Source organism: Heliangelus exortis, chromosome Z, assembly GCF_036169615.1.
Source record: "Heliangelus exortis chromosome Z, bHelExo1.hap1, whole genome shotgun sequence".
Classification (NCBI taxonomy): domain Eukaryota; kingdom Metazoa; phylum Chordata; class Aves; order Apodiformes; family Trochilidae; genus Heliangelus; species Heliangelus exortis.
In genome coordinates, this window is record NC_092454.1 from 15,617,089 (window position 1) to 15,628,172 (window position 11,084).

Below are 11,084 nucleotides of genomic sequence, written 5' to 3' on the forward strand. Positions count from 1 at the left end.
CAAGTGGAAACCATGTATTGTGCAGAGTGGCAAGGTATTTGTGAGGTAATGGATTGGAATAGCAGATTATGCAGTTTGTCAGACACCCCAGTCAGCTGGAGGTAGTGGTACAGTCAGAGGAGGGGCGTGGGGCAAAGAGTCATTATTTTCTGAACACAGTGGTAACCACAGTGAGAGAAGGAACGTTCTTCTCTATTTACAAAAATGCTGAGCTAGCAGATTTTGCTCTCGATGCTTGATCCAGTATTTGCCTTCAGAGAATGGTGTACCCTGGCTGAGGTCATGTGCAGTACACATCTCCTTTTGCCCAGCTGCTCTTGGTTATGTCACTGTCACTCAGCTTTAAAACTTAGAACCTGCAGCCAAGGTCTTCAGCCATTTTAATGAAAGTAGCAAGCCAAGACACTCTACCAACTGGCAATAGCTATTTAATTCTCTGTATTACTCTGTAGTGCTTTCTTAACACCATCATCCCTGAGGTACCTGAGACATTCAGGTTACACTGTTTCTTCCTCTGTTCAGTGAGACAATTGGGTACCATGGTGTGTTTTATTTTGACAGCACTTTGGAGTTTGATTTCCTCCAGTGTACATGTTATGTGTGTTTATGGAGAAATAAATGTTTAAGAACTTGGTGTACCCTTAGAGATTAACATGGAGATATTTATATTGCTTGGTTCGTTGGCCTGAGACTTCTGCCTCCTGCATGGGTGAGCTTTATGCTTCTGGTTGGGTGAGAGAAATAGAACTGCTCAGCTTGGGGTTTATCCTGCAGAAATCCCATGCTTACATCAGTGGAAAGAAGGACACAGATCTGAATTTTTATTCAATAGTCTTGGAGAACATGATGCAGAAAATAGATATCAGACTGGGACCAATTTTTTTTATTAATTCTTTTTTCATGGTAGAATTTTCTTAAGGAAACACATCCTTGTATTCCTTACCTTGTTGGGACTAAGCCCTCATAACTGCCATGATGTTCTTTCCAATTCCAGGTGGCATGTTAAACCTCCTGCTTCAGGGTAGGGTGTTGATTTTGCATGCTAATAAAGTGCTAATAAAGCCCTGCAATGTTGGCTGCAAGTAAGTGCTTAGTATGCACCACGTCTGTCAAATCCTAAATGAGCACTGCAGCAGGCAAAAAGAAACAAAGCAGGTACAGATGAACTGTTAATAAGGAGAGGAATAAAATGCAGCTCAGTCCTGACTGACACGTGGACTCTTGCCAATTATGGAATCTCAGATGGAAAGAGTCTCAAATAAAGAGCAATATTCCACTCCTGTTTCTTTTTCAGCTTTGTAGAGGTGGAAGTACAAAGGACTTGATTAACAAGTGCTGAGCCCATGAGCTGTTTGTAATACAAGTGAGTTCTGCTGAAGTACTGAAGCAGTTCAGCAGCACTGGAAAATAAAGGGTCCCAATGGAGTAAATGGAGCTGAAGCCACCAACTTATAAAACATCTACCTTGCCATGGAAAACACATGGAGTGTGAAAATGTACATTGCTCACTACGGAAAAGTTAATATTTTCTCCCCTACACTATGCAGAGACACTTGCAGGCCTTCAGTTCCCTTACAGAGAGATGAGAAGGAGCTGTTAGTAGCAATTATGTGTCAAGAAACACTAATTATTATACTATTTATTATTATATTACATTATATTTATTATAAGCTGTGTAACATTAAGAAGAGCTTAACTATAGTCATGGTGATAAGCCACGATCATCTTGCTAGGTAACATTCATCTTACCTGAGATTATTGTTCTGTCTCAAGATTTAATGAGGAAAAAAGTTCCTCTGTTTTAAAGCAAATGATAAGGAATATCGTCAATTTGCAGTGGGTTTAGATAGATCTAATTCAGTTGTTTTCTCAATGTATAAACCCTAAGTATGTCTAAACTTCAGTATGCAGCATTATCCATTCAGAGTGGGAAAAAATCCACTTCTATCTTTGTTTTTTTCTTTACAAACAGTAGAATAAAGATGTTAATAATTGCTAAATTTATAATCTAAGAGTCTGACCACTCAGTTTCTTACATTAGTCCCCCTTGAATTTGTAGGTTCCTGCAGCCCTTTGTCCAAAATTTCTAAAGAAATTACTGTCTTAAGTCTTAATTTTGCTTTCCACTGGAAGTATTTTCTTAGCTGTTGAGTATGTTCCAATTTCACTGCAGGAGGCAGTTATGAACTCTAATTTGGACAAGTCTTCAGTTTCACACAATAATTTTTATAATTATCATCCTGTTTCCACTTGCTTTCTTTCTTATTTGTGGAGAATAATGGTCCCGCTGGAAATAACAGTCCCTTTCTCTTCTTGTTGAAGAACCCTTTTTTGACATGTTTCGAACTTTTTGAAGCGTCAGAGCACATAAATATCAGTGTCCTTATAAACTAACTTATGTTTGTTATTTCTGTTACTTAGATTGGTTACTCATTAGCTTCATAAGAAAAAATCTCAAGTGAGTAGTTATATTCTGGTAAAGCCTGCTGTAGTGGTTTGCAACATGTACAAATAATAAGAGGACAGAGGCAGAGCAGAGATACAGCACAAATCCTGTCATGAGACCCTAGGTCTTGAGTGTCTGTTTGCTCTTGTGACTGAAGGATGTCACAAACAGGGGATTCAAAGTCCACTGGCAGATTGTCTGTACTCATTCTTTTCATTTTTTTTTTCTCATTTTATAACAGTGTAACTTTGTGGTGTTACTCATACTTTATAGTGGAATAAATTGCAACAAAAACAGGCTGTTGAGGTATACTTAATGCTTATATAAGCAAATCTACATTTGTTTATGAGGCCTTAAACTCTTGGTTAAATGCTGTAAATAAAGAGTAATTTAAGTGAAGGCTAAGAAGAGATATATGAGTAAAGTTCAGCAAAATAATTAGAAACACAAGTTTCATAAGTAACTTATGAAAGAATAATAGTGATATAATACTGGTCTCATCCTCCTCTTATGTAAGATCCAGAACAGCATAAGATAACTAAATGCATACCCCTCAGAATTCAGAGGAAGAAACAAAAGCTGACATCCTTTGATATAGGACATGAGATTGTTTCAGTGAATGAAGGAAGAGCTGATATGTGCAATTGTGTACTTAAAACCAAAATGAGACTTGAAGGTCTGATCTAGTAGAGAAATTATTTGGTTATCTGCTTGGATATTCAAATTCCTTGAGCCTATCTGTAGCACACTTTAATTAGCAAGGAAAATCTTTTTTTATCAGACATGTTCAAAGTCATAATCATTGCACAGATTACAAATGTAAACTCACCCTGGTTGCTGAATGTCTACATGTATTCTGAGTTCCTTATTGGCTCTATTTACTTTCTGCATTTATCCTGCATTAATTGTATCAGACTGCAGGTCACCTCAATGAACTTAAAACCTAAATCCAATGGTCCTTTTATTGTTTGTAGGAAGGTACAAATTACCTGATGACACACAAAAGCTGGTTAAGAAGACCAGACTATACAACATCATTTGTATTTTTGTATTTTTCAGTGTATTTAGTAATACTTGGGAGTTTTGCAATCTACAGAAGAAAACTGAAAACCCCTTCAGTTTGGTGTGATTCTGCTTGGTGGCTCCTCGTGTTGGGGATAGTAACCAGGAAGAATCAAATGGAATTATGCATTGCCCAAAGCAGGGTATCTGTAAAATCTCCTATATGGATCTCATATACCACACAGTGATCAATGATCCCTCCTTCTAAAGGAATGATGCAGTTGCACCAGAAATTTGTCAGGTAGCATTACCCCTTCCAGTATGGTGAACTGAGCCAATGCATAACTAAAGTGATTAAGGATCTGGAACAATGAATGCAAAGAAAATGAACTAAACCCATCCATTTTTCTATATTCAGACAGTTCTCTTTACATTAAGATCAGAGGGTGTAAATGCAATCATTACTTCAGGAGTATCATAAGCAATACATACTATTCCCATTCAAAGTCATTATATCCAATAAAAATCTTTAGGAATCATGGACAAAAAAGATTCATCAGCTAAATCCACAGCAGTTCATTCCAGGTGACTTTAAAGTCATCTCACCAGAAATACCTGTACAAGTGAGCTCTTGTTAATGATTTATAACAGGTCACCCAGGCACAGCTCATTGCACTGATCCCTAGCCAGAGAATGGAATTTACAACAGCATAGAACATGGGATTCAGTGGCAACATACAGTGAACCTTAAAGGAAGTTCAAGCCTATTCTTTGATTATGTGTTGTAAAATACAGGAAACTGAAGGGAGAACTGAGTTCAGCTAATGAATAAGAGGGATTTGTATGAAAAAGTTGGCTTTCAAGAGCTGTTGAATTGTGATTTTAAAATGGACAATATGTTTTTGTCAAATTTGTTTTTCTTGTACTATAGTACTATGTTCCTCAGAGTACAGCAGTGGCTACAAACATGGTCTGCAGGAGATGCTAAGAGATCTTAGGGACAGATTCAGAAATCTGAGTGTGAAATGGAGATTGTTTTACATAAAATGAAGTCTGACAAACTAAAATACTTCTGGCTCCAAAATCTTGCAGGTTGATTGCTGAATCAACCTGCTGAATCAACCAGATTGTTGCCAGCACAAATAATCCGGGTGTAGCTGGCTAAATCTACATGGTTTTTTATTGTAATATCTATCTTGGAAATTCAAAGACAGTTGCTTTTTCAACATAGAAGCACAGTAATAAATTGTTTGTGAACTGCTGAAACACTTTGCAGATGAAATACAAGAGTAGATCTGTCTAAGTGACAGTTTTCACTTAACAATACACTTCACTGCTGCAGCACCCAGGAAGCTGAGATTGATGGACATCTACTCCCACCATAAGTAAAAGTTATTTTCACAAAAAGTGGCCTCCTAGTACCATATAAACTCCAAGCATAAGTACCTCAAGTGGTCTCAATAGATAAAAAAATTATTGTAAAGGAATATTGACCATCTGAGGACTGGTGGAAGAACTGAACTGCTTAATAAATGTGTTCTATTCAAAAGCAGAGGCAGAGCTATGCTGATACATATGCTTGCAACAAGCAGCTCCTGAACAGACTGGATGCCTCCTATTTTTTGAATGCTAATGAAAGTCTGGGAGAGCCAGATCTGTAGCTGATTTATATCAGGAAACATAGTTTGATATGCAAGGAGGACTTGCAGTAACTCTCTTCCTGTTGTTGTTGTCAGTTTCATTTTTAAAGAGTCAGCAACATTGCCTAGCATTCAACCCCTGCCTAGGTTTGACTTAGGTTAATAAAGCTATACTGGCTTAGAAGTTGTGCCTTCGGCAGATTCTACTTTGTCAAATGTTCAGCAGCTACAGTATCAGCTATTGATATATAGCTATTTGGTATCTGCAACTTATACTTGAAATGCAATGGATGTACACTATAGCCAGCTGGAAAACTGCACATCTTCTGGAAGTGCTAAATGCTTACTGATTAAATAGACAGGAATACCTTTAATGTTAGAGAATGTAATGTAGATGTGATGAATTCACACTAATGTGGAGGGAAAAACCAACTAACCAAAAAATTACTAGCTTCAGATTTCCAACTATTTTCTGTGCTCTTGGAGAGGTCACATTTTTGCTGGAAATTATATTTATTAAATAACATACATTTCTCTTTTTGTGTTTTGGATGAAATATGCGTAACAAAAGTACCCTATCTTATGATATTACAGTCCCATATTTTCTTTTCCATAGATTCAGTTACTGAAGGTAACAATGAAGGCAAAGTGAAATTTGAATACAGAATATTGTTTCAGTACTACATTGACAGTGGGCCAACAAAGACTGGAGACCATTATGTCTGACAAACATGCTAGCCCTACCTTGACACTTGCATTCTTTCTATTTTATTTTGCCTACAGCTTTGGTCTCCCAGGTTTTAGCTAATTGAGGGAAAAGTCAAAATCAGAATAGTAGAACTGTAATAGCATTCCAGAATAAAGGGTACAGAATGCAACACAGAGAAAATAACTCAATGTTTCAAAGAAAGAAAAGTGACGGTAGTGAAAAGATGATGAGTTTTTGTCTGAGGACAGCTTTGGAAGTCACATGCACAAGCCATCACACTACTCAACATCTCTGCTAACAGAAAAGGCATGAAAAAATCTGTTCTGCAAAATTCAAGCAATCACTGTTTGATGCTTCTATGAAACTGCCACTAATTCATATGTTCATATGTACTTGGAAGGACTTCTTGGCTTTTCTGAGAATTCACACCCAACATGCTTCATATCGTGTTCTCTACTTACATACAATAACAGCAATACCCACTTTTGTGTCTCCTCCTCCCTTTCCAAAAGCACTAAGTCATCTTGCAGAACTTGAAAAGCAATTGAATCCTGTTCCTGACAAGAAACAGTCATAACACACGTTCCAACATCTCTCCAGTAGAAAGAGGTTTATATGGCTCATCATCTGTAAGGAGTCTTCTAGGAGAGATAAGTCCCAGCTTGTCATTTTACTCTGGTATATCCTCACCTTTATTTTCACTTTTTTATTTCTTTAGGCAGGAACACATGTTCAAAATATTACTCATGTATGCCTTGTGTTCTTTAGTAGTTATTACTTACATTTCAGGCATATAAGTTTTAAGAACTGGATTTAAGGAGGTGGTAGTATCCCCACTAGAGCTGAGTCAGCATTCCAAACCTGTCTAGCACCATCAGCATTTTATCCAGTGCTCTAAACTGCAAGCTGAATTTCTCTGACTTCTTCTTGTCAGCAAAAAAAGAAAAGAAGAAAAACAAAGTAGGGATTTGTGCTGATCCTGCATCACAATCATTGCCAGGCTTCCTGAAAGAGCTCAAGAAGAGGAAATGAAACATGAAAGTGAGACAAACTTGTAGCAAACTTATGGCAATAAAAAATGCTGCAGAATGTTCTATCCAACACAGCTAGCAGGAATTAATGAGAGACTAGAAAACTAAATGCATTAGTTATCCCATGACTGCAATAATAGTAATAATTAACAGGAAAGGCTTTTAAATTATATTCCTCTTTTTTCAAATTCTTCATGACAGCCTGCTTGCGCATGTTTTAGGTTAAGGATAGAATGTTTGTTGGTTCTTTAAACCATACATGTGCCTGAGTTAAGTTACAAAATACATAATTATTGGATGATGTGGGATTTCACATATCTAGTAGTGCTGAAGCCAAGTGTAGGACCTCATTCTCCATTGTTCAGGCAAATCGTCATGCAGCCAGTGGTTCAGCCAGTGTTTGAGGTTTACAGTGTGTATCGTGCATGAGGATGGTCTTAAGAACTTAAAAGACAGAACAATCAGAGGCCGGGTGCTGTTTCCATAGTGCAGGTGCTTCAGCAGCTGCTCCACCTGTGTGTCCCAAGTTACAGTTGAATTACAATCGGCACAGTCACACATGGTGTGGTAGAGATAGAAGACACACTTGACAGGTGGAAGGAAGTGACAGAAGGAAAGAAGTTCTCAAGGGAAAAAAAAAAAATCTTCTAGATACTGGAAAGAATTATTTCCAGGCTGCATAAATTTTCAACATTTTATTGCTCTTAATATTATCTTAACTGCACATGGAATATTTTCCTGGTTGTCTCCAGGTTCTAAAGTAAGCTTATATCTATAGTCAACATTTTACGAACCTTTCAGCCAGACATAATTTCTCTCATCAATAATATGGTCCATAGGTCCGTGGTTTTCAAGGAAGGTTACACGGCCTGAAAGAAGGAATAATTTAAAATTAACTGTCAGCATTTCAGTGTGTATAATATATGAAACTGCATCACTGATAGAGGGCTAGTTCAAAACATTTTCTGTCAGTTTATCTTTAATGCTTTCCAGACTCTGTAGATATCAATGGATTATTTAAATAAGCTATAAAAGTCATATCACACATACTGATGCTCTATGTCCACTGTTGCTTACTAAAAAAAAGCCCACAAAGCATTTTTACAAATCAGGTTAGAGAAGATTTGTTTCTGAAACACGTGGGTTGCCTCTGAAGAGGCAGTATACACAAAATCTTTGTAAATAATGTGCATGTATGTTAATTCTACACGTGGTACACAGTGTATACTGACACAAAAATGGTGCGGTATATATTTATTTTTATAATTAGAACAGGTAACTTTTTAAACAGAGGTTTTCTTTTGGAGGTTCCTGGAAAAGTGCTGGCCTAGCCAAGGCATGCTGAATTTATTTTGGGAACTAGACTAGATGGTCTGTAAAGGATACTTCCAACTCAACCCATTCTATGGTTCTATATTCTGGATAAAAGGAAAAAATAGCTATGTGCTTAGCACCTTCTGGTATGTAAGCACTAAGCCACTATATGATTCTTTTAAGCATGCTTCATGTAATTCTGCAGAATCCAAATCACTAAGGTTTATGAAGCTGGTGGACATGAACTTCTTGACTCGTTTGTTCTTCATGATATTTAAAATAATATAAAAGAAAATAGTTGGGTAAGAATGCTAGAATTCAGCTCCCTTCTCTTACAGTGTTCACAGGACACTGATATCGCTGATTTCCCTGGTCAGCTGATCTTCATGGGGCCACAAAAATATGACACTTGCACACAGTAGATAAATTTGGTGTGGCCTCTCCAGGGCAGCAGATAATATTGAAACAGATACTAACATGCATCCTGTCACAGCTGTGCATTTCCTCTGAAAATACAAAGATAAGAAAGGAGCAAGCTGACCTCTTTGAGTCACAGAGATAAGGTATAAGGATTTTTGACATCAGCTCACAATTTAACAGACTATCATTTTCAAGCATTGCATGTTTCCCTTTCCACTATCATTTGGGCTTCCATTAACTCCTGTCTTCCTTTCTCACTTGAAATAGTAAAGAGATGGAGAGGATTAACAGAACAGCTCTCTGTCAGAGGCATGACCCACAGTTATTTTCCTTTAAAACTTGATTAAACAGTCACTGGTATTGTTTCACTAGGCATACCTATCAAAGGGAATCTACAGAACTATTTTTCTCTTGCATGATAGCACACACCCGGCTTGTTCCAGGCATGACAGTGAAGCCCTTTGGTGCACAGAACAAGTCATTGTGCAATGGAGACATGCTGAGCCCTTTGATACAGAGAAGATTGCTTGAAAATGATTGCCATCTGCCCAGGAGCAACAGTTCATTTGGTAAGGCGTGTTTCAGTAAGATCAGAACAGGCCATGTAGCTACCTCAGTTTGGCACTCCCCTGGGTGAATCCTGTGGTGCTGATTTGGGACAAGATGGTGGGACATCTGGCCTAACAAATGCACTAAGTAGCTTTCAAAACTATTTGGGAAGTCAGAACTCTCCAGCAAGCTGTGTGGAGGTCACAGGCTGCTAGTAGGGTAGCCTCGTGCTAGGTAAGCTAATTATCCCTTTTGGCCTTCAGTTATAAACTGAATCACCAGCTTTTGGAAAACAGCTTTTGCTCAGTCCTGCGCCTGAGCATGCCTTCTGAATTCTTGGTTTCACATCTGCCATTTATTAGTTAGTTCATTGCTTCATATAGGAGAGGTTTTTCTGGTTTGTTTGTTTTTCTTGAAGAAGGGAAATGTATGATTCACACATTTCTCATTAGTTTTTAGTATTAGTATTTGTTTGCTGCTTCACATCAAAGTAGCCTGGGAGAGGTGAGCAACACTCAGTCTGGGTGGATGTGCTCTTCCTTGTTCAGCACTGCCATGACAAACCCAGTGCTAAAAGAGAACATTTGCATGTTGGTATTATTCTCAAACACAGATGAATGTTGTGTACAGAAGGCTTATCAGGTTACCTTAATGAATACATATTTCTCCACAGTGTCACTGAGGTGATTCTGGAAAAGGAAAAAATACAGAGCATTTTTAGCCATGCAAGTGGCTAACAGAGGTTGAACTACAGATATGGCTAATGATAATTTGGATGTTTGATTAATCTTTTTTTTTTTTTTCCCGTTGTGTAAATAAAATGCACTATGCACCAGTTTGAGACTTACAACTAAAATGTAATGTTTTGTAATGTGACTCTCGGAAATCTTAGAGGTAGTCCTGGGAACTACCACACCCATCTTTATGAGAGGAAAAGGAGAACCTGAAAAGTCATAGCTCAATCAGTCTAATTTTATATTTGACAAGCTATTAGGACAAATTATGAACTGTAAATTTAAAAGCTACCATCTAACCTAATGGACCAGTTAGAAGGATGAAGACATAGAAAAAAGAAGAAAAAAAAGAAAGAAACACTAGTAAAACGCCATGGAAAAAAAAGCAAGTGGTCAGAAAAAAACACAAATCAATGAAAAATAAGCAAACTGCCAACGTTGTCTGGATAAGTAGGTGCTGGAATGGAAATTTTTAATTCTTGTGTTGTATTTGTGTCCTATAGAGGGAACTTCAGCGATACTTCAGTTTGAATTATACACTATTGGAGATAGAGTTCCTCAACTAAAAATTAGATCTTCAATGATTTAAAGCTAATTTTTATAGTTTTAAAATGCAAGAGGCATAAACATTTCTCCTGTACTACTGCTTAAGAATAAGTGTGGCAGAAAACTTCTACACTGAAAACAGTACTCTAAATAGACCTACTAACCAGAACAGCACTAGCAAAGCCACTAAACAATAACACAAGGAAATAAAAGGAACATAAAATTGACTTCAGACTTTTCTATAATACATTACAAACCATCACTACTGAGAAACTTTCTTGTATCATAAAGTGTATTATAAAACACTGCACAGTCTTAGGAATTTATATATTCAGATGTATATGGAATATAAGAACTTGATGAAATGTTCTTTATTTGTGATTTGTTTGTCTTTTAGGATTTGTATGCTGAATGACTGCCTTAATTTCATTAGCACTTACTGTTTTACTGGAGAATGACCACGGCAAATTTAATCATCTAGGTCTGGCACCAGGGATAAGTGATAGCTTTCATAAACAAGTTCATTCACAGGAATTAGATGTGCAAGCTCGTAAGAATATAAAGTCATTGCATGGAGCAGCTCCTCTGTAATCCTGACTAAGATAGAGGCCATCAAAGGGATGATCACTATATCTGATTTGACAAGTCAAATTTTTTATACTAGTTTATTTGGATGAATATGTTTTCATCAGG